At 37.4% G+C, this 24439-nt stretch overlaps 1 protein-coding gene across 3 annotated transcripts in view; it reads right to left on the bottom strand.

The window, feature by feature from the left end:
* The window catches only part of FAM133A (family with sequence similarity 133 member A), a 65840-nt gene that overhangs the window by 2623 nt on the left and 38778 nt on the right, over positions 1-24439 (bottom strand). The window lies entirely within an intron of this gene.

Raw genomic sequence — 24439 nt, 5'->3', positions numbered from 1 at the left:
GGCAACTTGACTCCAAACCCTGAACACCTAACATAACACTATATTGCCTCTTTACATCAACCTCTTAATTGATACCCTTATTTCTACCCTTACTCTCTTCCATTCCAGCCCCACACTACAACCAGCAGGTCTCAAATACTACAGTGGCTTTATATTATGAGAATGAAATCCAGACTCCTATAAAGGTCCTATATGATCTGCCCTGCTTCTCTTACTTTTTTTTAATTTTTTTAAGATTTTATTATTTATTTGACAGAGAGAGAACACAGGTAGGCAGAGCAGAAGCTAGAGCAGTAGGCAGAGGGAGAGGGAGAAGCAGACACCCCGCTGAGCAGAGAGCCTGATGGTGGGTCTTGATCCCAGGACCCTGGGATCATGACCTGAGCTGAAGGCAGACACTTAACTGACTGAGACACCCAGGCACCCCTCTCTTTCACTTTCATCACCCCTTTTCTCAATTCTATCTTTTCTTGTCTTCTCTTGGTTTCTGGAACATGATAAGCTCCAAGCTTAGCCATCATGGCCCATGCTACTACATTCTTCAGGTCTCAGCTTATTTATTTATTTGTACATATGTATGTACGTATTTTATTTTATTTATTTTTAGAGAGGGGGAGGGCCAGAGGGAGAGAGAGAATCTTTTTTTTTTTAAAGATTTTATTTATTTATTTGACAGAGAGAGACACAGCGAGAGAGGGAACACAAGCAGGGGGAGTGGGAGAGGGAGAAGCAGGCTTCCCGTGGAGCAGGGAGCCCGATGTGGGGCTCGATCCCAGGACCCTGGGACCATGACCTGAGCCGAAGGCAGACGCCTAACGACTGAGCCACCCAGGTGCCCCGGAGAGAGAGAATCTTAAGCAGGCTCCATGCCCAGAGCAGAGTCCAATGTGGGGCTTGATCTCATGACCCTGAGATCATGACTTGAGCTGAAATCAAGAGTCGGATGCTTTCCAGAGTGGCTGCACCAGACTGCATGACCCAACAATTGCACTACTGGGTATTTACCCCAAATATACAGATGTAGTGAAAAGAAGGGGCACATGCACCCCAATGTTCATAGCAGCAATGTCCACAATAGCCAAACTGTGGAAGGAGCCGAGATGTCCTTCAACAGATGAATGGATAAAGATGTGGTTCATATATACAATGGAATATTACTCAGCCATCAGAAAGGACGAATACCTACCATTTGCACTGACATGGATGTAACTGGATGGTATTATGCTAAGTGAAATAAGTCAAGCAGAGAAAGATAATTATCATATGGTTTCACTCATACGTGGAACATAAGGAATAGCGCAGAGGACCACAGTGGAAGTGAGGGAAAACTGAATGGGAAGAAATCAGAGAGGGAGAGAAACCATGAGAGATACTGGACTCCAGGAAACAAACTGAAGGTTGTTAGAGGGGGAGCTGGTTGGGGGGATGGGGCAACTGGGTGATGTGCATTGAGGAGGGCACAGGATGTGACGGGTATTGGGTGGTATAGGCAACTGATGAATTGTTGAACACTACATCAAAAACTAATGATGTACTATATGTTGGCTAACTGAACATAATAAAAATAAATAAATAAATAGGGAGAATGCTTTAAAAAAAAAGTTGGACGCTTAACCGACTAAGCCACCAAGGTGCCCAGGGCTCAGTTTAAATGTCAATTCCTCTGTAGGGAAACTATTAGGTTGAACTACATAAAACTGCCAATTAGATAGATGGGACAGAAACAAATACCAGCAACTTCATATGCATCAACTTTATGTTAAAGCATGCTGCCTTTGCATCTACCCCTCATACAAATTATTTTGTATCACAGATCTTTCCATCTTTTATGCACAACATTTAGCAAACTGGTGATTATTTTATTTGTCTGGTTATTTGGATATGTGTGTGTGTGTGTGTGTGTGTGTGTGTGTGTGTGTGTGTGTGTATCCACCACTAAATATAAGGCCAAGAAGAGTGAAGGCTATGTTTAATCTTTCTTATTCACCATGGTGTTTCTAGTATCTAACATGCCATGTGGCTCACATTAAGTACTCAATAAATATTGGTTCAGTAATAAACAAACAAATGAATGGATAGATGGGTGTATGGCTCTGGGAGAAAGGGGCATTTAGAGAAGCTTCCTAGAATTGGTAATGTCTGTACAGGATTTTAAAGAATAAAAGTTTATCCTGCAAATTAAGACATGAAGGACATTCCAGGCAGAGAAAACAAAATGTGAAAAAAAAAAACAAACAGGGATATGAAAGAGCACCATGTGTTTAGTGTTGATGCAGCCTAAATTTCAAGAAAGCAGTGGCTAGAAGTGAGGCTTCATTGACAGGAAATAGCCTGATCACAGAGCCCCTCTAAAATATATAGTTGTTAGTAAGCCAACAAAGTCCTTTAAAGAGAAGGAAAAGATAATCAGATATATCATAGATTTTCCTGTCAATCTCCATCCTGACTCTAACCCTTTAAATCAACCAAACATACCTAGTCATCATAAGCTCAATGTCACAGATGTTACAGTGACTCTTGGTGATAGTTTACTGCATTTGATTTGTTGTGTTCATGATATTCTCCTTCCCTTTCAGTTCTGTCCAGCTCCTCTTAGGTATTTCTGTGATTTTCATTCTGACTGATACTCTAAATATCTATCAGATATTATTGTTCCCTGACCTTATCATCAAAAGCCCTTAAAAACTTCAGTTCATATTCAACTTGCTGGTTCTCTCTGCTACTGGACACTTAGAATAGCATAATCCATTCTAACTTCAGTTCCTTGAGACCTAGTCCTGATGTCATCTAGAAAGATAGGCAAAGATCAGTTCATAAAAACTTTGGATGTGATGCTAATGATGTTGGAATTCATTCTATGAGACTTAAAGTGAAGTTAATTGGGAGATAATGACTATTTTAAACAGGAGAATGATATGACCATGTTTGAGTGTTTACAAAACAATTTTTTATAGCATGGAAGTTGGATTGGATGCAAGTAAGAATGAAGGCAATGAGATCACTTAAGTATTCATTCAGACAAATGAAAGGGTCTAAAATAAAATCAGCAGTATTTTGAATAGAGAGGGGAAGATACATGAAAAATGTTGAAATAATTATACTAAAAATAATGACTAATTGAATACAAAGTGTGAGAGCAAGAAAGGACAAGATTCTGGCTTCTGAGACTAGATATAAGGCAATGCCAATGACTGGGTAATATAGGAAATGGCAGACTTTAAGGAAAGGTCTACAATCAGTACTGACAATCAGTATTGGATTCATAAAGTTTGAGGTGCCTATGAGACATCTGAATGAAGCTGCATGTAGAAAATCAGATGTATGGGTGTTGGCATGCTGAAATGTGACCTGAATTAGAGATGTAGGATTGGCAGTCATTGAGTGAAGGCTAAAGACATGAGAGAAAAATTAAATTACCTTGGGGAGATTTCAAATGAAAAAAGACTTGAGCATTGGATCCAATTAAACAAGATGCAAGAGGTTGCCAGAGAGAGTAAAGCCTATAAATAAGACTTCAGAAAATTAGCTAGAATGTTAAGAGCTAGACTGCTATTAGAAAAAAAAGTAAGAGTTACAGAAACACAGCGAAGGAGAATAAAGTTTCAAGGTGAGGACAACAACCCTCAAAGATGTGTGTTCATGAATTTAATTTGAGCAATTTTTAAATATCAAAAAAATTGGAAAAACACTAAATGTCCATCAATAACAAACAGGTTTGGGGTTCCTGGGTGGTTCAGTCATTTAAGTGTCTGACTCTTGATTTTGGTTCAGGTCATGATCTCAGCGTCAAGGGATTGAGCCCCACGTCAGGCTGTGCTAAGCGTGGAGTTTGCTTGAGATTCTCTCTCCCTCTTCCTCTGCCCCTGTCTCTGCTCACACACACTCTCTAAATAAATAAATAAATAATTAAATAAATAAATAAATAAAATCACTAAAATTTAAAAAATATAAAACAGCTTAAGTGAATTATATTGTACATATACAATGGAATACAATATCCATAACATATTGTTGAGTGAATAGTTTGTCAAATGTAAACATCAGTTATCTCTGCATATTGGGGAGGCAGAATTTCCTTTTGTATGTTTTTCTATAATGTCTACATTTTCTACAATGAGCAGGTATCATCTTTACCTTTAAAAATCCAGAAAAGAAAAGATATCATGGACAATATTAAATACAGCAGATGGATCAAGTAAGATAAAATCTGAAAATATTCATTAAATTTAGCTATGAAGAAATCATTAGTAACCTTTGCTAGTACAATTTCAATTAAACAGTGAGTGCAGAAGCCAGAAGACCACAGGTTAAAGACTTTAACGACTAAATGGGAGGTGAGAAGGTAGAGATATAGGGTATAAAGATACATTTGAGAAGAAAAATAAAGAGATAAGATGGTAACTATCATGAAGGATGCAGAATTAAAGAAAATGATTTTTTTTTTGTATTTGTTTTTGTCACTGAAGAAACTTGAACAGATTCACAGGGTGACGAGACGAATGGAGTATAGGGGCACCTGGGTGGCTCAGGGTTCCGGGATCGAGCCCCTCATCCAGCTCCCTGCTCAGCGGTAAGCCTGCTTCTTCTCTCTCCCACTCCCCTTGCTTGTGTTCCCTCTCTTGCTGTGTCTCTCTCTGTCAAATAAATAAAATCTTAAAAAAATTCTCCCTCTCCCACTCCCTCTCCCACTCCCCCCGCTTGTGTTCCCTCTCTCGCTGTGTCTCTCTCTGTCAAATAAATAAATAAAATCTTTAAAAAAAAGAAGAATGGTGTATAATGAGAGAGTTTAAAGAAAATAAAAAAGAAGATAGAAAACAGAGGGAATAACTAATGTGGCAAAACTGTAGAGAAAGCAGAGAGGACTCAAAGTCACAGGTAGGAAATGCTTCTTCTTGCAAGAACAGAGGCAAAAAATAAAGAAATGGTATAGGTGCAGGTTTTTGTTTTGTTTTGTTTTTTTTGTGGAGGGAGAAATGAAAGGGAAAATGATGAAGTATTTCTCACATAATGGCCTTCATTTTCACTCAGTGGTAGGTGCCAAGGTCAACTAAAATTAAGGCAGGTCAAGGTAAGTTTTGAGACCAATAACTAAAATTCCAGAGAGGGTGGTGACACCAGGTAAGTGTGGGAGGCCTTCAAAACTGCAGAATGTGTGTGGTCTTTTCTCAGAAGATTAAGCACACTGAGAAAAAAGAAAAAGTAACACCAACAAAGTTCTCTTGCTCAAATAATCTTTGCTTTAGAATTTAAAATTCTTTGTTTCTATTCCAGAAGAGAAACTTGATTCTCTATATCCCTATTTATTTGTATGAAGTATGCTAATTTTGTATAGAGATTAGATACAAATTTTGACAGTCCTGCTGATAATTTGAGTATTATCCCTTTTGATCTGGAAAGGAGTTAAAATGGCAGAGTAGTAGGAGGACTTTATACTTGCCTCATCCCTGGAACACAGCTAGATAAATATCAAATCATTCTGAACAACCAGGGAATTGATCTGAAGTAAGAGAACAAAATGCACAACTAGAGGGAGGAAAAAGGCCACACTGTGGAAGGTAGGTGGTGTGGAGATGGGATTTGGGGGAAAAAAGAATTGCTGGTGCTTTAGAGGGGAGGGAGTCCTGATCAGGGATAAAGGAGAGAGTGGGGGCGGTACAAGGCATTGCACAAGAAAAACAGTTCCCCAAAACCACTGACGGGGAAAACAAGAGGGGCTGATAATCACAAGTTTTTACAAGCAGCAGAGCTCAAAGTCTGAAGTTTTAAAAGTCCATGCAATCGCCAGGGTGGAGCCTGGCAGATGTAGAGGTGCTCCAGTGGAGGAGGACAGAGGCCTAGGAATGGAGAACATGGTCTGAGGATCCCCTGGGATGCACTGGGAGAGACAGTTTCTCTTCCGGGAGGTGGCACTGCCTCTCTGGGGACAAGAGAGCTGATGGGCACCACTGAGCTGCCCCATTCATTAGCATAGGAGCAGAGGCAGCTGCTGAGGGGAGCTAATCTAGACACCAGCTCTTTCCTGCACTTTACCATAAACTCCAAGGCCCTATATGTCCATGCAGCTGCCCTTTTGGGACAAATCAACAACAGCCACAATGCAGCAAGACCCTTCCCCAGAGGATCAGCACTGGTCTGTGAGATGCCAGGTCCCTAAAGTTTAGAGTTTTGAAACTCAGCTAGCATGCATACCTCACATAAAATATAGGAGCACTGAGGTGCTCTGTGAGCAGATGGCTTGGACACAAATAAGGAGAAGACAGGGATCTGAGGGATGTTTGGGACCCAAGAGGGGAGAACTTTTCACTCTTCTGCAAGGGCTTCCTGAACAGTGGCAGACATGAACTCCCCTGTCTGGGGATGAGAGACATGGCTGATACCATTTTTACCCCTGCCCATCAGCACGAAGGACTTCAGTGAGCAGCATAGTGCCCATAGTGGAGACTTGAGCTGCTTCCATCAATCTCCACCTCCCTGCATTCTGCAGGTGCTTTTTTACTAGGGCAAGTGTGTCTGAGAGTCAGAGTAGCAGCAGGCCCCTCCCCCAGAAGAACAGCACAAGACCCTGCACCCATCAAGACCACAGAGTGCTGCAAAACTTCAGCTTTAGGGGAAATATGACCTAGCCTCTTTCAACAAGCAGACCAAAACACACCTAGTTAAAACTTGCCACACAGTGGATAAGGTTCAAACACTCCCAACTGCAGGCAAGGACAAACTCTGCAGAGGACAGAATGAGGGAGACAGTGGCCAAAACATAAGAGCAGAGTGTACACCACATACGCCAGAAACACTTCCTGAAGCTTCAGGCCCTGGAGAGTATATGGTCCCTTCTTAATATAGCATTACTCTCAGGATCAGTACAAATATCAGGCTTTCCTAACACATGGAAGACAGACTTACACAAAATGCCAAGGTGGAGGAATTCATCCCAGAAGAAAAAACAAGAGGTTATGGCCAGGGACCTAATCAGAACAGATATAAATAATATGTCTGAACCAGAATTTAAAACAACAATCATGAGGATACTAGTTAGGCTTGAGAAAAGCATAAAAGACACCAGGGAGTCCATTACCACAGAGATAAAAGATGTAAAAATTAGTCAAGCTGAAATAAAAAAATACTATAACTGAGATGCGAAACAGACTGAACGTAATGACCACAAGGATAGAAGAAGCAAAGAAATGAATGAGATAGAAGATAAAATTATGGAAAAAATGAAGATGAAAAGAAGAAGGAAAGAAAAATATTAGATCATGAATATAGACTTAGGGGACTCAGCAACTACATGAAACATAATATTCGTATCATAGGAGCCCCAGAAAAAGAAGAAAGGGAAAAGGGGGCACAAGGCTTATTTGAGCAAATACAGCTGAAAATGTCCCTAATATGTGGAAGGAGGAGAACTGCCATCAAAATCAACAAAAGTAGGCCAACACCAAGACATATCATAATAAAATTTGTAAGATATAGAGTTCAGAAAAGAATCCCAAAAGCACAAGGGAAAAGAAATCCCTACTCTACAAGGAAAGAAAAATAAATTTAGCAGCAGATCTGTGTACAGAAACTATGTAGGCCAGAAGAGAGTGGCATGATATATTCAGTGTGTTGAATGAGAAAAATATACAGTCAAGAATATTTTCTCCTGCAAGACTGTGATTCAGAACAGAAAGAGAGAGAGAGTTTCCCAGACAAACAAAAACTAAAGGAGGTTGTGACATTAAACCAGCCCTGCAAGAAATATATTTTTTAAAGATTTTATTTTATTTGACAGAGAGAGACACAGCGAGAGAGGGGACACAAGCAGGGGGAGTGGGGAGAGGGAGAAGCAGGCTTCCTGCTGAGCAGAGAGCCCGATGCGGGGCTCGATCCCAGGACCCTGGGATCATGACTTGAGCCAAAGGCAGACGCTTAATGACTGAGCCACCCAGGTGCCCCGGCCCTGCAAGAAATATTAAAGGGAACTCTGAGTACAAAAGAAAGGCCAAAAGCAACAAAGACTTGAAAGGAAGAGAGAAAATCTCCAGAAACAATGACTTTACAGGTAATACAGCAGCACTAAATTCATATCTATCAGTAATCACTCTGAATGTAAATGGATTAAATGTTCCAAACAAATGACATAGGGCATTAGTATGGATAAAACAACAACAGCAACAAAACAAAAAAACAAAAACAAAAAACAAGACCCATCTATCTTCTACCTACAAGTGATTCAGTTCAGACCAACAGCCACCTGCAGATAGAAAGTGAGGGAATATCCATTCATCTGTTGAAGGGTATCTCAGCTCTTTCCAGAGTTTGGCTATTGCAGACATTGGTGCTATGAACATTGGGGTGCATATGGACCTTCTTTTCACTACATCTGTGTCTTTGGGGTAAATACCCAGGAGTGCAATTGCTGGGTCATAGGGTAGCTCTATTTTTAAATTTTTGAGGAACCTCCACACTGTTTTCCAAAGTGGCTGTACCAACTTGCATTCCCACCAACAGTGTAAGAGGGTTCCCCTTTCTCCACAACCTCTCCAATATTTGTTGTTTCTTGCCTTGTCCATTTTTGCCATTCTAACTGGTATAAGGTGGTATCTCAATGTGGTTTTAATTTGAATTTCCCTGATGTGGTCCATATATACAATGGAATATTACTCAGCCATCAGAAAGGATGAATACCCAGCTTTTACATCAACATGGTTGGGACTGGAGGAGATTATGCTAAGTGAAATAAGTCAAGCAGAGAAAGTCAATTAGCATATGGTTTCACTTATTTGTGTAACATAAGGAATAGCATAGAGGACATTAAGAGAAAGAAGGGAAAAATGAAGGGAGGGAAATTGGAGGGGGAGATGAACCATGAGAGACTACGGAATCTGAGAAACAAACAGGGTTTTAGAGGGGAGGTGGGAGGGGGGATTGGTTAGCCTGGTGATGGGTATTAAGGAGGGCACGTACTGCATGGAGCACTGGGTGTTATACGAAAACAATGGATCGTGGATCACCACGTCAAAACTACTGATGTATTGTATGGTGACTAACATAACATAATGAAATTAAAAAAAAAAAAAGAAAGTGAGGGAATAGAGAACAATTTATCATGCTAATGGAGATCAACAGAAAGCTGAAGTAGCCATCTTTATATCAGACAAAGTTGATTTTAAAACAAAGACTGTAATAAGACATGGTGAGGGGCACTTTATCAAAATAAAGGTGTCTATTTGACAAGAAGATCTAATAATTGTAAATATTTAGGCCCACAACTTGGGAGCACCTAAATATATAAATCATTAACTGACAAACATTAAGAAACTAACCAATAACAATACAAAAATAGTAGGGGACTTTAATACCCCACTTATATAAATGGACAGATCATCTAAGCAGAAAATCAACAAAGAAACAATGGCTTTGAATAACAAACAAACAAGACCAGAGGGACTTAATGGACATATTCAGAATATCTTATCCTAAAGAAGCAGAATATACATTCTTTTGGACTGAACATCACATGGAACATTCTACAGAATAGATCACATGCTGGGTCACAAATCAGGCCTAAACAAGTACAAAAAGATTGAGATCATACCATGCATATTTTCAGACCACAACACTATGAAACTTAAATTCAACAACAAGAAAAAATTTGGAAAGACCACAAATACATGGAGGTTACAGAACATCCTACTAAAGAATGAATGGGTTAACCAGGAAATTAAAGAATAAATAAAAAAAACACAGGGAAGCAAACAAAAATGGAAATACAACAGTCCAAAACCTTTGGGATGCAGCAACAGTGGTCCTCAGAGGTAAATATATTGCAATACAGGCCTACCTCAAGTATCTAGAAAAGTCTCAAATGTACAACTTAATCTTATACATCTAAAGGACCCAGAAAAGGAAGAACAAATTAAACCTAAAGCAAGCAGAATAAGGGAAATAATAAAGATTAGAGTAGAAATAAATAATATAGAAACAGAACAACCCTGGTAGAACAGATCAATGAAACTAGAGTTGGTTCTTTGAAAGAATTAACAAAATTGATAAATCACTAGCCAGATTTATCAAAAAGAAAAGAGAAAGGACACGAATAAATAAAATCATGAATGAAAGAGGAGAGATCACAACCAAAACCACAGAAAAAGGAACAGTTGTAAGATAATATTATAAAAACGTATATGTCAACAAATTGGGCAATGTGGAAGAAATGGATAAATTCTTAGAAACATATAAACTACCAAAACTGAAAGATGAAGAAATACAAAATTTTAAAAGAACCATAACCAACAAAAATAAATGAATCAGTAATCAAAAATCTCTCAATAAATAAAATTCCAGGGCCAAATGGCTTTCCAGGGGAATTCTACCAAACATTTAAAGAAAAATTAACACCTATTCTTCTGAAACTGTTCCAAAAAATAGAAATGGAAGGAAAACTTCCAAACTCATTCTATGAGGCCAGCATTACCTTGATCCCCAAACCAGACAAAGACCCCACTAAAAAGGAGAATTACAGGCCAATATCTCTGATGAACATGGGTGCAAAAAGCTTCAACGAGATACTAGCAAATCGAATTCAACAGTACATTAAAAATATTATTCACCACGATCAAGTGGGATTTACTCCTGGGCTTCAGGCTTGGTTCAGTATTCACAAATCAATCAACATAATACACCACATTAATATAAGAAAGGATAAGAACCATGTGATACTCTCAATAGTTGCAGAGAAAACATCTGACAAAACAGAGCATCCATTTTGATAAAAGCCTTCAACAAAATAGGGACAGAGGGAACATACCTCAACATCATAAAGACCATAAAAAAAGACCTGCAACAAATATAATCCTCAATGAGGTAAAACTGAGAGCTTTTCCTTTATGGCCAGGAACAATACAGGGATGTCCATTCTCACCATTGTTATTTAACACATTACTGGAAGTCATAGTCTCAGCAATCAGACAACAAAAAGAAATAAAATTCATCCAAATCAGTAAGGGAGAAGTCGAACATTTACCATTTACAGATGACATGTTACTCTATGTAGAAAACCCGAAAGATTCCTCCAGAAAATTGCTAGAACTCATACACCAATTCAGCAATGTCACAGGATACAAAAATCAATGTACAGAAATCTGTTGCATTTCTATACACCAATAATGAAGCAGCAGAAATAAAAGTCAAGAAATAGATCCAATTTCCAATTGCACCAAAAACCATAAGATCACTAAGAATAAACCTAACCAAGGAGGTAAAAGATCTGTACTCTGAAAACTATAGAACACTTATGAAAGAAATTGAAAAGGACACAAAGAAATGGAAAAATATTCCATGCTCATGGATTAGAAGAACAAACATTATTAAAATGACTATACTACCCAAAGCAATCTACACATTTAAGGCAATCCCTATCAAAATACCACCAGCATTTTTCATAGAGCTAAAATAAACAATCCTAAAAATTTGTATGGAACCACAACAGGCTCCAAATAGCCAAATCAATTTTAAAAAAGAAGAGCAAAGCTGGAGGCATCATGAATCTGGGTTTCATGGTATATTACAAAGCTGCAGTCTTCATGACAGTATGGTACTGGCATAAAAACAGACACATAGATCAATGGAACAGAATAGATAACCCAGAAATGGATCCACAACTATATGGTAAACTAATCTTCAACAAAGCAGGAAAGAATATCCAATAGGAAAAAGTCTCTTCAACAAATGGTGTTGGGAAAACGAGACAGCAACATGAAAAAGAATGAAACTGAGCCACTTTCTTACACCATACACAAAAAATAAATTCAAAATGGAATTAAGACCTAAATATGAGAAAGGAAATCATCAAAATCCTAGAGGAGATCGCAGGCAGCAACATTTTTGACATTGGCCATAGCAACTTCTTACTAGTTACATATCCAGAGACAAGGGAAACAAAAGCAAAAATGAACTACTTAAACTTCATCAAGATAAAAAGCTTCTACACAGCAAAGGTAACAAACAACAAAACTAGAAGGCAACCTTCAGAATACGAGAAGAGATTGGCAAATTACATAACTGATAAAGGGCTAGTATCCAAAATCTATAAAGAACTTATCAAACTCAATACCCAAAAAACTAATAATCCAGTTAGGAAATGGGCAGAAGACACGAGTAGACATATTTCCAAAGAAGACATCCAGATGGCTAACAGACACATGAAAAGATGCTCAACATCACTGATGATCAGGGAAGTACAAATCAAAGCTACAATGAGTTATCACCTCACACCTACCAGGATGGCTAAAATTAACAACTCAGGAAACCACAGATGTTGGCAAGGATGCAGAGAAAAGGGAATCCTCCTACCTGTTGGTGGGAATATAAACTAGTGCTGCCATTCTGGAAAACAGTATGAAGGTTCCTCAAAAAGTTAAAAATAGAACTACCCTACAATCCAGCAATTGCACTACTATGTATTTACCCAAAGGATACAAACATGCTGATTAGAAGGAGAACATGAGTCTGGATGTTTATAGCAGCCATTATCAACAATAGCCAAATTATGGAAAGAGCCCAAATGTCCATCAACAGGAATGGATAAAGGAGTTGTGGTGTGTGTGTGTGTGTGTGTGTGTGTGTGTGTGTACACACATACAATGGGATATTACTTAGCCATCAAAAATGAAATTTTGCCATTTGCATGACATAGATGGGGCTACAGAGTATTATGCTAAGTGAAATAGGTCAGTCAGATAAAGGAAATACCATATGATTTCACTCATAGGTGGAATTTATGAAACAAACAGATAAACATAGGGAAGGGAAAAAAAGAGGGAAGCAAACCATAAGAGACTCAACTATACAGAACAAACTGAGGGTTGGTGGAGGAAGGTGGGTGGGGGATAGGTTAAATGGGTGATGGGTATTAAGGGGCACTTGTGATGAAAGGTGGATGTTAAATGTAAGGGATGAATCACTAAATTCTACACCTGAATCCAATTTCACTATATATGTTAACTATCTAGAATTTAAATAAAAACTTGAAATAAAAAAATAAATAATAAAAATAATGAAATAAAAAATAACCATCAAGAAACTATTTTGCTAGAGGGGAGGGGGTAGGGGGATGGGTTAGCCTGGTGATGGGTATTGAGGAGGGCACGTTCTGCATGGAGCACTGGGTGTTATGAACAAACAATGAATCATGGAACACTGCACCAAAAACTAATGATGTAATATATGGTGATTAACATAACAATAAAAAAATTTAAAAAAAGAAACTATTTTGCAACATAAACAAAAAATTCCCTTTTGAACTTCTATTATGTACCACACACTATGTTATATGCCATGGAGACTATGGTCTAGTAAAGTAGTAGCCATTATACAAATATTAACAAAATGAATATGTAATTATAACCATGATTAGAATGATGAAGGAAAAGTACAGGATGCTAGTGAAAGCTATAATGAGGGACCTAATTCAGAATGGAAGGTCAATTCTCAGACCCTAACATATAATCTGAGACCTGATGGGTAAATCAGCTAGCCAGATGAAGGAGTTGAACAGGATGCAAGTAATAAAAAAGCCAAAGTTGACTGAATGTTCCAAGCAGAAGGAATAACAGATGTTAAGGTCTTGATGTGAAAAGAAAAAGCCAAATACAATGCAAAATATTGACCTTATTACACTCTTGAAAATTAGTCATCATATAATTTTCTCCTTCTTGAAACTGATTGTATCTGTACTATTTTTCAGTGAACATGTTCCAGTAAAAGTCTATGAATTTTAGTTAATTAAAGGCATATTTTAATGTTTCACAATGAAATTTATACTGTAAATATCGCCAAAGCTAGTTGCTTTAGAGACTTACTCCATTTTAAAAATAATTTCATTGAATTTTCAGTGATATGTGTAACTGAAGACAAATTCTCACAGACACATGCACTTTAGTTGAAAAACCCTTTCAAATTAGTTGGTAATCACTCTGAGACTTCATCTGAAGCACCCAACTCTTCTGCAAAGGTCTGGAAGTTTGGATGAGGTTCCTATAAAAATAAGCTTACTGTGGGGCACCTGAGTGGCTCAGTCGGTTAAACATCTGCCTTCAGTTCAGGTCATGATCCTGGGGTCCTAGGATCGAGTCCCGCATCAGGCTCCTTGCTCTGCAAGGAGCCCGCTTCTCCCTCTCCTCCCCACTTGTACTCTCTCACTGTCTCTCCTCTCTCTCTCAAATAAATGAATAATTTTTTTTTTTAAAAAAAAACAAGCTTACTCTTCTTTGTTCACACTAAACTAAATCGAAATAACATGCTACTGAGATAAATGCCTCTTATAAAATTACTGAAAGGATTTAAGTTAGTAATGAATTTACTAAATTATAAAATAATAGTCTACACATATATGCTAACAATACCTTAAATTATCACAGTATGTTTTGCCATTCCACACTGAATGATATAGAGAAGAGCCACAGAACAATCTAATTCATAGGCCAAATAGGAGAGAGAGGGTTAATGAAATTTAATGTTGCTTCACAATTTCTTGAAAAAATCTAACTCTAGCAAGTGTATTAACATGATATCCTTTCTTCTCAATAAAACTCAAGCATGAGTGCATTCTATTTTAATTGTTAACATGACTACTTTGAGAGAGGAATTACTGCCCTTATTTTAACTGCAAACAACCTGATAGAAAACTATATACTGTGTTGAAACCATTCTCCTCGTGTGAATTCCCTCTAGCATAATCATGTCATGGAACAGTTGTTATTCTAAAGAAAAGGTGCAGAATTTGAAATGCTTCCTCTTTCTTTCCTTTATAGAACTGCCAAATAATAAAAGATCAGTCTCTACCATGTTAAGGATGATACCAAAAAGCTTACATCAGCAACAAAATATTGCAGATGCAAGAGATAAAATAGAAAGGAATGTTTTTGAGAGGGTAGAATTTCTTTTTTTTTTAATTTTTTAATTAACATATAATGTATTATTTGTTTCAGGGGAACAGGTCTGTGATTCATCAGTCTTACACAATTCACAGTGCTCACCATAGTACATACCCTCCCCAATGTCCATCACCTAGCCACCCCATCCCTCCCATTCCCCTCCACTCTAGCAACTCTCATTTTGTTTCCTGAGATTAAGAGTCTCTTATGGTTTGTCTCCCTCTCTGGTTTCATCTTGTTTCATTTTTCCCTCCCTTCCCCTATGATTATCTGTCTTGCTTCTCAAATTCCTCATATCAGTGAGATAATACTTGTCTTTCTCTGATTAACTTATTTCGCTTAGCATAATACCCTCTAGTTCCTTCCATGTTGTTGCAAATGGCAAGATTTCATTTTTTGATGGCTGCATAATATTCCATTGTATATATGCCACATCTTCTTTATCTGTTCATCTGTTGAGGGATATCTAGGCTCATTCCATAGTTTGGCTGTTGTGGACATTGCTGCTATAAACATTGGGGTGCATGTGCTCCTTTGGATCACTACATTTGTATCTTTGGGGTAAATATCCAGTAGTGCAATTGCTGGGTCGTAGGGTAACTCTATTTTCAACTTTTTTGAGGAACCTCCATACTGTTTTCCAGAGTGGCTGCACCAGCTTGCATTCCTACCAACAGTGTAGGAGGGTTCCCCTTTCTCCACAACCTCACCAACAGAATTTCTAAGTATAAATTTTAGCTGTTTAAAGAAACGAGTATTTCACCCTCTTAATTATTGTAATATAGTAACATTTTGTATTTTGTATTCAGAAAAACAAATCATCATTATTGTTTAGCTTTTATTCTAATGAAGTAATAAGATGCTTTTTACTATTTTTATTAAAAAATTTCAATGTAATTTAACATACCATAATGTAATTATATATATTATGAATTCTGGATAGGAATTTTTTATTGAAGTGTAATTGACATACAATGTTATATTAGTTTCAGGTGCATAACATAGTGATTTGACAATTCTATACATTATACAGTGCTCACCACAATAAGTGTAGATACTATTTGTCATTATACAAATTTATTACAATATTATTGACTATTTCCCTATGCTGTACTTTTCATATTCATGACTTATTTATTTTACAGTTGGAAGTTTGTACCTCTTAATCTCCCTTTTGTCCATCCCCCTACACTCTCTCTTCTGGCAACCATCAGTTTGTTCTCTGTATTTATGAGTCTGTTTTTTTTTTTTTGCTCATTTGATTTGTTTTTTAGATTCCACATGTAAGTGAAATCATACGGTATTTGTCTTTCTCTGTCTGACTTATTTCACTTAACATAATAGCCTCTAAGTCCATCTATGTTGTCACAAATGACAAGATTTCATTCTTTTTTATGGCTAATATTTCATTATACATACACACACACACACACAGCTTTTTTATCCATTAATCTATCAGTGGACACTTACGTTGCTTACATATGTTGGCTTTTGTAAATAATGCTACAATAAACAGGGGTGCATATATCTTTTCAAATTAGTATTTTTGTTTTCTTCTCTGGATGAAATACCCAACAGTGGAATTACAAGATCACATGGCTTTTTTATTTTTAATATTTTGTGGAACCTCCATACTGTTTTCCATAGTGGCTGCAATAATTTACATTCTCACCAACAATGCACAGTGCACAAGGGTTCCTTTTTCTCCACATCCTTGCCAACACTTGCTATTTATTATTTTTTTTAATAGTAGCCATTCTGACTGGTAGGAAGTGATATTGTGGCTTTGATTTGCATTTCCCTGATGATTAGTGATTCTGTGCATCTTTTCATGTGTCATTTGGCCATCTGTATGTCTTCTTTGGAAAAAATGTCTATTCAGGTCCTCTGCCCATCTTTAAATCAGATTATTTGTTTTTGTTTTTGTGTGTGTGAGTTGAGTTATATAAAGTCTTTAGATATTTTGCAGATAAACCCCTTATTGGATATATCACTTGCAAATATATCCTCCCATTTTTTAGGTTGACTTTTCATTTTGTTGATGGTTTTCTTCACTTTGAAAAATACTTTTTACTTTGATATAGTCCCAATAGTTTATTTTTGCTTTTGTTTCCCTTGCCTGAAGAGACATTCAGAGAAATATTGCTAAGGCCAATGTCCAAGAGATTACTGCTTATGTTTTCCTTTAGGAGTTTTATATTTTCAGGTCTTACATTTAGGTCTTTAATCCATTTTGTGTGAAATGCTTTAAGAAAACAATTTTTTTTATTTTAGAATATTTTTAGATTTACAGAAAAGTTGAAATTCTTGTATCCTCTGTACCCAGTTTCTGTTATTTAATATGGAACACTTGCCACAACTGATGAGCCAATGCTGACATATCCATATCAACTAAAGTCCATTATTTATTCTAATTCCCTTAGGTTTTAGCAAATGCCATTTTTCTATCCCAGGAATCCATCCAGGGTACCACATTACATTTAGTCACCAGGTCTCCCAGGCTCCTCATGATTATGGAAGTTTCTCAGAATTTCCTTGGTTTTGATGACCTTGACTGTTTTGAGGAATACTGATCAGACATTTATTAGAATCCTCTTCAATTTGGGTTTCTCTGATGTTTTTTTCATGGTTGGAATTAGGTTTAAATTCTTGGAAGGAAGAACACAGGTAAGGAACCATTCTTATCACATCCTATCAAGGATAGATACATTGATCACCTGAGGCAGTGTTTGTCTTACTTCTCCACTGTAAGATTACCCTCCTTTTCCATACTGTACTACTTGGTTTTTCTCTCACATTTTTAGCTTCTCCTTTCCAGTTTCCTTTTCAGGTTCTTTCACATTAACCAAAAATAAATACAAAATAATATTTGTTAAAGTTTTTGCACTAAACTGGTGGTAAGGTTTAGGTTACCTAACTAAAACTTAAAGTAACAAAAAAAATGTAATAAAAAGGTATGGTGACCAAAACAAAAGGTTCCTTTATTCAGGCAAAGTAATAATCCTCCTTAAAAGGTTATGATTAGCACTTTGTCACCATTATAATTATTGTAAATAACTACTATAAGTAACTACAAATTGATCCCTGTTATCACACTTTTCCTACCTATAATTGGTCATCTAATGTATTCTTCCCCATTGCTGAAATTCCTCTACCCTCAGTGGAATCATTGTTCTGAAACCCAATTTCCTGAAACAAATTCTGTTCCAACATCTGGACTCCTAATTTTATATTTCTATAGTACTGTCAAATTTACAGAGTAAATTAATAAAAGAAATATTAGAGTAAATTTTATGAAATAATTTAATAATCTAAAACAATCTATGGAATAAATTAATTTTTTACCTTCCTTGATATCTCTAAATATTTATGACAAAAATGAACTGACTAATATAAACCTTTCTGATAGCAACAAATAGATATGACTCTAAGACGATAACTCAAAATGGGATACCAGGACCCATGGGGTTCTCTCAGGGGGTCTGCAAGGTTCTCATTTTTCCAACTATGTTATTTATATGAGGCCTTATTTTCTTCATATACTTCAACCAAAACATCATATCACAACATTAAATATAGAAATATATATGAGAATTATTAAGTCAGCATTAAAGAGATTTAAAACTGTAAAATAATACATCCTGTTCACTAAATACTTTTAATTTGGAAGATATAATTACTTTTCATAAAATGTTATCCAGTTAAAATGCAATGGCCTTATTAACTGGTATTTTCAAACAAGTTAATAAACATTTTAAACATTTCTCAGTTTTCAATTTTAATACCTTAAGGATCAATAGCTATTATTTATCAGATACTATTTACCACATAAACAAATGCTCTTTGGGGTCCTCAGTAATTTGTAATGAAGTAAAGCAATCCTGAAACAAAACTACAAGAACCACTGCTGTGACAAAATGTTTCTCAGAGTATGTGCACTGATTATTTGTATCATAGCCACCTAGGATACTTGTTAGAAATATAGATTTCTGGACTTCAGAAATCCAGGGGTCATGAACTTACATTTTTAATATAGCCATCAGGTGATTATAATGCATACTAATGCTAGAAAATTCTAATAAAGATGTATATTGACTTTGGAGTATGATGTGTTCAAACCCTAGTTGTGCTGATTCCTTGTTATAATCCTAGCGTATATTATTCTTCACTGATTATCTAAACTTACTTTCCCCTCCCTCCATCTCCTGAATCCTCTTCCCACTGCACATCCTCAATTAAATAGTTCCTCATTTCCAGAGAAAGCTCGAAAATTTCTATGTAACAGGAGTTTAGAAACAGGAATCAACTGGATCTTAGAGAAAGATAGGGACTTAAAGTTGCACTTCCACAGGAAGCACATTGCTTTTGCAAAGGTTGTTTTATTTGAGGTGACTAAGGGAGAGATCTGGTAGAGGGAAAATATCCCCTAGGCTACTCATTAGCAAAACCACTTACTTATTTGCATCTGCTCCTGAACAGGAAAGGCCTCCCCAAAGGATTTTATTTTCTGTTCTTCACCTTGGAGCATATGGCACAGTGAAGTGGGCGGACGCTTTGTCTTCCTTAGCCCCACCCCAAATCAGTTAACTTAGCACCACCCCAAATCAGTTATCCTCATAAAGCTGCCATGTCCTACTACCTCAGTGTTTGCTGTAATTTGCATACACAGTTCTGACCAATCAGAGGACTGGAAATGTTATGATGTTAGTGATTTAACCAATTAATAGAAACTTAACAAAAATTAATTAAATTGTGCCCAGCAGTGAACAATGCTTTAAGTACCACAGAGTTATTTAAAGATAGCAAATATAGGAGGCCAGGGAAAAACAACTCAGAATCCATGAAAATAGAATCAGAGAACTAAGTGACACCATGAAACATTCCAATGTCAGAATTATTGGAATCCAAGAGAGGGTGGAGAGAGAGAGGACTAGAAGATATATTTGAGCAAATCATAGCTGAGAAGTTCCCTAATCTGGGGAATGAAACAAACGTTCGTGTCCTAGAGGCAGAGGGGACCCCTCCCAAGATCAAGGAAAACAGGCCAACACCCCAGCACAAAATAGTAAAACTTGCAAATCTTAGAACCAAAGAAACCACCTTAAGGGCAGCTAGGGGGAAGAGATACCTTACATACACAGGGAGTAACATCAGAATTAACATCAGACTTATTCACAGAGGCCTGGCAAGCCAGAAAGGGCTGGCAAGACATATTCAGTGTAATAAATGAAAAGAACATGCAGTCAAGAATACTTTATTGGCAAGACTGTCATTTAGAATGGATGGAGAAATGCAGAGCTTCCAAGACCGGCAGAAACTGAAAGAATATGTGACCACAAAGCTGGCCCTGCAAGAAATATTAAGAGGAGTTCCATGAAAGGAGAAAGACCCCAAGAGTGACATACAACAGAAATTTACAGGGACAAACTATAAAAACAAGGTCTTCACAGGCAACATGATGACAATAAATTCGTATCTTTCAATAATCACACTCAATGTAAACAGCATAAATGCTCCCATAATATGGCACAGGGTTGCGGATTGGATAAAAAGACAGGACCCACCCATATGCTGTCTACGAGAGACTCATTTTGAACCTAAAGATACATACAGACTGAAAGTGAAGGGGTGGAGATCCATCTTCCATGCCAGTGGACCTCAGAAGAATGCTGGCGTAGCAATTCTTATATCAGACAAATTAGATTTTAATTAAGACTGTAGTTAGAGACACAGAAGGACACTAAATCATTCTTAAAGGGTCTATCCAACAAGAAGATCTTACAATTGTAAACATCTATGCCCCCAACATGGGAGTAGCAATCTACATAAGCCAACTGTTAACCAAAATAAAGAGTCATATTGATAACAAGAGGTAAATTGTAGGAGACCTCAATAGTCCACTCTTAGCAAAAGACAGATCATCTAAGCAGAAAATCAACAAAGAAACAAGAGCTTTGAAAGACACACTGGACCAGATGGACCTCATAGATATATACAGAACATTCGACCCTAAAACAACAGAATACTCATTCTTCTCGAGCGCACATGGAACTTTCTCCAGAATAGACCACATACTAGGTCACAAATCAGGTCTCAACCGATAACAAAAGACTGAGATTATTCCCTGCATATTCTCAGACCACAATGCTTTTTAAAACTGGAACTCAATCACAAGAAAAAATATGGCAGAAATTCAAAAACTTGGAAGCTAAAGACCACTCTGCTCAAGAATGTTTGTGTCAACCAGAAAATCAAAGAAGTTTTTTCTTTTTTTAAAATTTTTTATTGTTATGTTAATCACCATATATTACATCATTTGTTTCTGATGTAGTGTTCAATGATTCATTGTTTGTTCATAACACCCAGTGCTCCATGCAGAATGTGCCCTCTTTAATACCCATCATCAGGCTAAGCCATCCGCCTACCCCCTCCCCTATAGAACCTTCAGTTTGTTTTTCAGAGTCCATCATCTCTCATGGTTCATCTCCCCCTCTGACTTACTCCCCTTCATTCTTCCTCTCCTGCTATCTATTTCTTTTTATTTTTTCTTAAAATATGTTGCGTTATTTGTTTCAGAAGTACAGATCTGTGATTCAACAGTCTTGCAAAATTCACAGCGCTCACCGTAGCACATACCCTCCCCAATGTCTATCACCCAGCCACCCCATCCCTCCCACCCCCAACCACTCCAGTAACACTCAGTTTGTTCCTGAGATTAAGAATTCCTCATATCAGTGAGGTAATATGATACATGTCTTTCTCTGATTGACTTATTTCACTAAGCATAACACCCTCCAGTTCCATCCACATCATTGCAAATGGCAAGATCTCATTCCTTTTGATGGCTGTATAATATTCCATTGTGTATATATATCACATCTTCTTTATCCATTCATTGGTTGATGGACATCTTGGCTCTTTCCACAGTTTGGCTATTGTGGACATTGCTGCTATAAACATTGGGGTGCACGTACCCCTTCGGGTCCCTACATTTGTATCTTTGGGGTAAATACCCAGTAGTGCAATTGCTGGATCGAATGGTAGCTCTAATTTCAACTGTTTGAGGAACCTTCATACTGTTTTCCAGAGTGGTTGCACCAGCTTGCATTCCCCCCAAGAGTGTAGGAGGGTTCCCCTTTCTCCACATCCCCGCCAACATCTGTCGTTCCCTGACTTGTTAATTTTAGGCATTCTGACGGGTGTGAGATGGTATCTCATTGAGGTTTTGATTTGGATTTCCCTGATGTCGAGGGATGTTGAGCACATTTTCATGTGTCTGTTGGCCATTTGGATGTCTTCTTTGGAAAAATGTCTGTTCATCTCTTCTGCCCATTTCTTGATTGGATTATTTGTTCTTTGGGTGTTGAGTTTGATAAGTTCTTTATAGATTTTGGATACTAGCCCTTTATCTGATATGTCATTTGCAAATATTTTCTCCCATTCTGTCGGTTGTCTTTTGGTTTTGTGGACTGTTTCTTTTGCTGTGCAAAAGCTTTTTATCTTGATGAAATACCAATAGTTCATTTTTGCCCTGGCTTCCCGTGCCTTTGGCGATGTTTCTAGGAAGAAGTTGCTGCGGCTGAGGTCGAAGAGGTTGCTACCTGTGTTCTCCTTTAGGATTTTGATGGACTCCTGTCTCACGTTTAGGTCTTTCAACCATTTGGAGTCTATTTTTGTGTGTGGTGTAAGGAAATGGTCCAGTTTCATTCTTCTGCATGTGGCTGTCCAATTTTCCCAACACCATTTGTTGAAGAGACTGTCTTTTTTCCATTGGACATTCTTTCCTGCTTTGTCAAAGATGAGTTGACCATAGAGTTGAGGGTCCATTTCTGGGCTCTCGATTCTGTTCCATTGATCTATGTGTCTGTTTTTGTGCCAGTACCATACTGTCTTGATGATGACAGCTTTGTAATAGAGCTGTAAGTCCGGAATTGTGATGTCGCCAGCTTTGCTTTTCTTTTTCAATATTCCTCTGGCTATTCGGGGTCTCTTCTGGTTCCATACAAATTTTAGGATTATTTGTTCCATTTCTTTGAAAAAAGTGGATGATATTTTGATAGGGATTGCATTGAATGTGTAGATTGCTCTAGGTAGTATTGACATATTCACAATGTTGGTTCTCCCAATCCATGAGCATGGAATGTTTTTCCATTTCTTTGTGTCTTCTTCAATTTCTTTCCTGAGTATTTTATAGTTTTCTGAGTACAGATCCTTTGCCTCTTTGGTTAAATTTATTCCTAGGTATCTTATGGTTTTGGGTGCAATTGTGAATGGGATCGACTCATTGATTTGTCTCTCTTCTGTCTTGTTCTGGTGTATAGGAATGCCACTGATTTCTGTGCATTGATTTTATAGCCTGCTACTTTACTGAATTCCTGTATGAGTTCTAGCAGTTTTGGGGTGCAGTCTTTTGGGATTTCCACACACAGTATCATATCATCTGCAGAGTGAGAGTTTGACTTCCTCTTTGCCGATTCGGATGCCTTTGATTTCTTTTTGTTGTCTGATTGCTGTGGTTAGGACATCCAATACTATGTTGAAGAGCAGTGGTGAGAGTGGACATCCCTGCCGCGTTCCTGACCTTAGGGGAAAAGCTCTCAGCTTTTCCCCATTGAGAATGATATTCGCTGTAGGTTTTTCGTAGATGGCTTTTATGATATTGAGGTATGTACCCTCTATCCCTATACTCTGAAGAGTTTTGATCAAGAAAGGATGCTGTATTTTCTCAAATGCTTTTCTGCATCTATTGAGAGGATCATATGATTCTTGTTCTTTCTTTTGTTAATGTATTGTAACACGTTGATTGATTTGCGGATGTTGAACCAGCCTTGCAGCCCAGGAATAAATCCCACTTGGTCGTGGTGAATAATCCTTTTAATGTACTGTTGGATCCTACTGGCTAGTATTTTGGTGAGAATATTTGCATCCATGTTCATCAAGGATATTGGTCTGTAATTCTCCTTTTTGATGGGGTCTTTGTCTGGTTTTGGGATCAAGGTAATGGTGGCCTCATAAAATGAATTTGGAAGTTTTCCTTCCATTTCTACTTTTTGGAACAGTTTCAGGAGAATAGGTATTAATTCTTCTTTAAATGTCTGATAGAATTCCCCTGGGAAGCCATCTGGCCCTGGGCTTTTGTTTCTTGGGAGATTTTTGATGACTGCTTCAATTTCCTTAGTGGTTATAGGTCTGTTCAGGTTTTCTATTTCTTCCTGGTTCAATTTTGGTAGTTGATACATCTCTAGGAATGCACCCATTTCTTCCAGGTTATCTAATTTGCTGGCATAGAGTTGCTCATAATATATTCTTATAATTGTTTGTATTTTATGGTGTTGGTTTTTGATCTCTCCTCTTTCATTCATGATTTTGTTGATTTGGGTCATTTCTCCTTTCTTTTTGATCAGTCTGGCCAGGGGTTTATCCATCTTGTTAATTCTTTCAAAGAACTAGCTCCTAGTTTCGTTGATCTCTTCTACTATTCTTTTGGTTTCTAGTTCATTGATTTCTGCTCTGATCTTTATTAT

The sequence above is a fragment of the Callorhinus ursinus genome, unplaced genomic scaffold, assembly GCF_003265705.2.
Source record: "Callorhinus ursinus isolate GAN/ISIS: 27379988/994484 unplaced genomic scaffold, GSC_fseal_2.0 scaffold67, whole genome shotgun sequence".
Lineage (NCBI taxonomy): Eukaryota > Metazoa > Chordata > Mammalia > Carnivora > Otariidae > Callorhinus > Callorhinus ursinus.
This window is presented reverse-complemented; position numbering and strand designations above follow the sequence as displayed.